The following is a 6317-nucleotide window of genomic DNA, read 5'->3' as shown; positions in this document are numbered from 1 at the left end:
CTGAAACTAAATCTCCCCTACAGTATACTGCATGCTGTATGGTAACACTGGACATAAATGACATAGTGTAGTGTCTGCGGAGCACAAAACACAGCAGCATTAACCAACACACAACTTTATGGAGCCACGGGCATCATTAGATATGAGGGTTTAAGAGGGGAAATGTATGCCTGTGGTTAATGAACCGAGTCTCAAAGTGGCTGTAACCGTTTCTGAACTGCAGGAATTAATTGGATTGCTGCAAAATAGTTAAAGCACTGTTCACGTCGGCTAGATATCTACTTTATATTCTTTACAGTTAGAGAAACGTCTGTCTTTGATGTAAGAGTTCCCATGGCAAGATTTTTGATTCCCTTTAACTCCAGCTGTGAATCGGGTCCAGCGCAGAGGGAGACTCATGAATGAAATACCAAGAGCTTTTCAATGCATACAAGTCAATCTCCTGATATATACACGTTTATCGTAATGCCCCTCAATTCTATCGGCTATAGAAGACAAACAATTTCTCAAGCAAGCGGGACTTCCAAATTAGATTTACCGGAATGGAATCGCGTCTCTCATTGGAATCAACTTCTATCCATTAGGGTCTGTATTTTCCTGTCTGTCTGACTCAGTTGAGTTCACACAAGCCGATCAATAAAGAGCTCTGTTTGCTATGTGAAGCAAACGCACACCCAGCAGGCCATTATTCTGTCTCTCAGTGTGATAGTAAAAATACATCATAAACATCTAACAACTGGCCTGATGCCTGGAAATTGATTATGGCTTCACCGATATCCATTGTAGCATGTAATAGCGACGGTAATATGAGGAATATTAGGCCACTGACATCTGTTTTCAAGATCTTGACCTTGACATCTATGTAGACTGTCGTGAGGTATTGATCTCAGAAGTAAATGTGATGTATTTGTGCAGGAGAGTGACTGACTGTTTTTCTTCCTGATCAATATTCATTACTTGTCAGTTCAGAGCTTAATTATGAACGGTTATAATTAATGCTTAGCTTGTATGATGAATGGTCACCGTTGTGCGTGGTAGCACTTCGTGCCGGCGGCGATGGCAGTCTACAATATCATTTCTCCTCTGAGCCCTTGGCTATTTCATACCCATGTGATCCTGTGCTCCTCAGGCATTTTCTGCCTCTGCAGACTGCTAATCGATGATCCAAATGGTCTTGTACATAAGAAATGATGCAGCAGTGCCTGAAGGAGATGCATCATGAATGGAGATTGTCAATGGAAAGTGATGTATCTCTTTTTTTGGTGGCATTTTCGCCTTTTTTTTTTAAACAGGACAGCGCAACAACAGGGGTGGGAAGAGAGAGGGATATGACATGCAGCAAAGGTTTCAAGGCCAGACCAACGTTGCAGTTGTATGGCATGCACTGTAACCACTCGGCTACCAAGGTACTCCTGATGTATTTTTTTTTCTTCTTCAAATTCACATCTTTATTGGCAAAACCATAACAGAGTTGCAAAGTATGAGGATTTATTCTGGGCCATCTGAGCACTTCAAAGGCTTGGACGATCATAAATCTCTTCAGTTGAGTACAAAATAATAAAAACCAGGCTGTTGTTTGATAACAACAAAAAAGTACAAGTTCCTCTCACTGAAAACTTCCAGCGGCATCTTGTGGCCTCAGAGGATGGAGTTGCTCAGTTGTCATGGAGATTTTTCAGTTATCACGTGATGTATGGAATTTCAGGCATATGGAGATGGGTGGGTTGATATGGGAGGAGATTCTAACTCCTGTCTCTGTTCAAGCATGGGCTAAAAAGCCAAAGGTACAAGCTAGAGCCCGACCGATTTTTAATATGGCCGATATCCATACAAATATTTGGTAATTTTAAAAATCCGATATAACGGCCGATATACATTTAAAACAAATAATCTAGAAACGCGTAACAAAACAAACGGATTTCCCTAACATTAGTTATTTATGAGTCCTCACTAAAATATGATAATGCAGTTTAAAAATAAACTATAAAAATACAAACTTAAGATATGAAACTTGAAGGGTTAAACACGAGTGTTGCCAACAGGGACGTTGTACAAACTATGCAACGTCAACACTCATAACATGGCTGAAGGGTGTTTTGTCCATTTTTATTTTTTAAATATTCATTTATCGGCCATTACAAATGCCGATACCGATAGTTTGGAAAATGCCTAATATCGGCCCGCCGATATATCGGTCGGGCTCAAGTACAAGCTTGTGTTCTAAATACGTAAGGAGAGAAGTCGACTACAATTCCAGGGAGCATTTCGATAACAATCCAATCAAAGTGCTAAAAATTCTGCCCCACTAACAGCGAATGGAAGATATAGATTACTTTGATTACCGGTTTGGATGAATTCGACAGCTATGGTGCAGTGTTTTGTTCCTAATTACAACAAAGAAATGCTCTGATTCTGCAGAAATGGCGTGTTTTCCATAGCAATGGAGGCTGAGGTCCATGAGAATCATTAGAGGATTTAGAGGATGTATCCATTATTTAGAGCCATCGGACATCAAAAACAAAGTCAGAATAATTTAAACTGATGGCCGTAACGTAGACCTACAGTGTCATTGAGACTTCTGAGTTCCTACATCAAATATCGAGGGTAATATCAAAGAAAACTTAGAAAAGCAAATTTACAGAGTCGAAAATCTTCCAGAACCAGCAGCTCATCCCATTTTGCAACACTATTAAAGACAGTGTTGCCCAAGCAGATTGTACAAGGTTTACAATACAGGTATAATACACAATACACATAATACATAAAGAAACAAGACAACATATGTTGCGCACATGGCTAGACAGTATAAGAAACAAAAACAAGCAGTTTAATACAGTTTTATTGAAAAACAAATACAATATTTAGAGTCCATAAAACATATATACTTTAACAATTTAATACAGTTATATTGGCGAGACACTACTGCGTCCGAATGTGTCTCTTGGCCAAGTGTTCGGAAGGCAGGCTGTAAATTTGAGAGAGGTAAACAAGTTAATGGGGTGACATGGGACCAGCATCCAGGGGATGATGGTTTAATCCAGGCATGTCGCGCTTTCTTCTCATTCCACTGCTTTAACATTCAACTCCAATTTTCAGTAGCTCCAGCACAAAGACCTGAAATCAAAGATGTACAAAGCTCTTGATGTGTGTTTTCCAGCATGAAGCATTGTTCACGATTGCACTGCGGTATTTTCTGAACTTCTTTGGGTTGAATGGCATCACAGATCTTCAAATGAACACTGACAGTTTGGTTTATTCCTCCATGTCAGTGAGTTATCAGTCCCCATCAGCTGCCCCTAGAGGTGTGTGTGTGTCCGTCTGTGTGTGTGTCCGTCTGTGTGTGTGTCCGTCTGTGTGTGTGTGTGTGTGTGTCCAGACGAAGGACAGAAACACCCCCAGGTTAAAAGATGATTGTAGCATTCTCTGATTCAGTTTCATTTCTACACCATACCTCCATAGGAGTACCTTACAAACCCTCATATTCATTTACAACAAAGCCAGCCACACAAACACACTGTAAACACACATCCACAGCCTCACTAAAATCCGAGGATTAAAAGCTTCAGTTTGGTCAGAAATTAAGTGTGTGCCTTCCTGCGTGTGTGTGTTATTAGTGTGTATGATGATAGATTTAGTTGGCAGTGTGCTGAGCAGAAAGAAGGTTCAAAGCTGTGGGCTTTTTCTTCTTCGTCTCCCTGCTTCAGCATGTGCACCACCAATGACCTCAATTAGCTCTGCGTCTGATAGACACACAGAGCATCCTTAGATCACACACACATGCATACACTAGCAAATACTGGGCTAAAGTGTACAGAGAGAGGGGGAGGGCAGTGGCGACACGGTAGGATTAGTGAAAGAAAAGCGCATTTGAATTTGCTGCTCAAACGTGTTTGTGTACTTCTCTGTTTCATTATTAAAGGTGAACTTTCACTTTCCTGTTGGCTAGAAATAGAAGGATCGTGACACAGAGTGAGAAAGTGACTGAAGAGTAAGACAGAGGAGCCTATCTACAAGGAGAGGGGCGAGACAGTGACTAGAAGTTGGGTACGGATCAAAGAGAGGCTGAAAAAAGAAGAGGAGAGAGTCACAGAGCCAAAAAAGCAAAGGGAGTTCCAGTTCAAAGAAACCAAACAAGAACGAAGAATGGCACAGAGGGGGAATAACTTAAATGGAGGGGAAATGGATGAAATGGGTAGATGAATGAATGAATAAAAGGAAAGCGGCAAGGAGAATGAATTAAAAAGAAACAGAAGCAGAAATTGAAAAAATGAAAGGAGAAAGAGAAGAACAACAGGAAGAAGCGGGCTGTGCACAGATGTAGTTGGAGGAAGCGGGGATCTGTCAAACGGCAGGCTCACTGAGAAACAGTGCACTGACCTTCACTAGGCAAGCTGCTACCACTGACAAGAATTTATGCACGCTCTCACTTTGTATTATTGGCTTTGTACAGAGAGAGTGTATATGTGTGTGCACACAGCCATGCATGCATGCGTGGCCATATGTGTGTGACAGGAACTTAGTGTGTGAATGATCAGATGAGGATGAGTGGGAATGCGTGTGGGCGCATACCAGCCACAGCGTGAATTAGGTAAAGATTAAGGGTTTTCCCCCAATTACACACACACACTCTCTCTCTCTCTCTCTCTCTCTCTCTCTCTCTCTCTCTCTCTCTCTCTCTCTCTCTCTCTCTCTCTCTCTCTGTACAGCCCCATCTCGCTCTGCTCTCTGCGGGAACTCCATTAGACCTTGCACTATGTTATCTTATCCTGGAAAAATAGCTAAATCGCCTGTGGTTCAGAGCAATTATTGTACACCATATCTCAGGAGGTGTTACAAATGAAACATGGCTAGGGTCATGCACTAAGCAACAGCATCCAAGCAAACGTTCATACTGTAACATTCTACCGTATGACACGTAATCATAAGCATCCGACACCAACGGCTGCACACTCTTCTCTCGCTCATAAATGTTTCAATTTGTCATACCAGTACACACCTGAGGTGTAGCGTATGAGAAAAGGTCATCCTATAATGGTAATGGAGTTACAAAAACCCAATCGTGATTCATCATGAACAAGGGATATTGTTAAATACAAACGAGAGATTAGTGTGTGTGGCGTCGGTGGCCTCAGGGAAATTAAGTGAGTGAATAATATTCTACTTAGTGTACTTCCAAACGGTAAGTCAGCAGAACAAATGATTGGATTTTTGTCCAATACGTTGGTCTGAAGAATAAATAGCCAAATTAATTGTGATCTAGAAACTGTCTTATTTTCCCTCTCAGTGGTCAAGACTGAAAAAACAGCATGAGAACTCAGCAACAGGATCTTCTGGTAAAATGAAATCTTGTGTATTGAATAAAACATGATTTTCCCTGCATAAACAAGTGGTTCACATGTTGTGAAAGCTTATCAGTGAACAGCAAAACCACAAGTGAAACCTCACAAGAAATCTTCCAGAGTAATTGGGTACTTAACGTGCACAACGGATCATGCGACGCGAACACTTATTTTTTTCTTCTTCTTCTGGGTAATAAATTGTGCAGTATTTTCTCAATTTTCTGTTCTTAATTTGTAGTGTGAAATAGGGATTCTTTTGAGCTTATTCAGCTTATTTGCTGAATGTTGAGTTTAGAGGTATATGGACAGTTACAATTACAGCTCAACATTACATAACTGAATAAAATGCAGCCCGTGGGGATGAAGTGGGGAAGACATATTGGATGCTTTCCGCACCACTGCTGTACTTACGGGGGGAATACTATAACCAAAACAAATTGCTTCCTTGTAGCTATCCTGCAGTACTAATGCAGGATAGCTGCATGCAAAGCGGAATTTCTACAATAGCCACCACTGCAGGTTCATTTTCAATGAATTGAATAAATATCTGCTGTGCAGCTCAAAATGTCAGGGAACTTAAATAAATGTACAACAAGGGAGCCAAAAAAAAGTTGCAGACCCTGCTTTTTTTATTGTCTTATTCCCTCTCCTGGTATCTTTTCTGATCTGAGTGTGCACATGTGTGAGGGTCTGGGTATGTATCATGCCCAAGTAGTTGCGTGCATCTGTGTATGCGCACATGTGATTTAGGGTGTGTTGTGCAGATTGCAGGAAGCTCGCAGTAGCAATCTGGCTACTTTTAGAAGCATCTGCATCGATGACGGCAGTCGTCCACCTGTTGTGCGAGCCAACAGTACGGAAGGCTTTCCAAGAGCTTGGAGAGAAGGGGGGAATTATCACAAACGCATACTGATAGCTTCTGATGTGTGGCCATGAAGCCAGTCGGAGATTTGTGGCCACACCCCAGCATGAGATCGG

This window comes from Sander vitreus, chromosome 20 (assembly GCF_031162955.1).
Source record: "Sander vitreus isolate 19-12246 chromosome 20, sanVit1, whole genome shotgun sequence".
NCBI classification, from domain to species: Eukaryota; Metazoa; Chordata; class Actinopteri; order Perciformes; family Percidae; genus Sander; species Sander vitreus.
The sequence above is the reverse complement of the archived record's forward strand: the minus strand, read 5'-3'. Positions refer to the sequence as shown.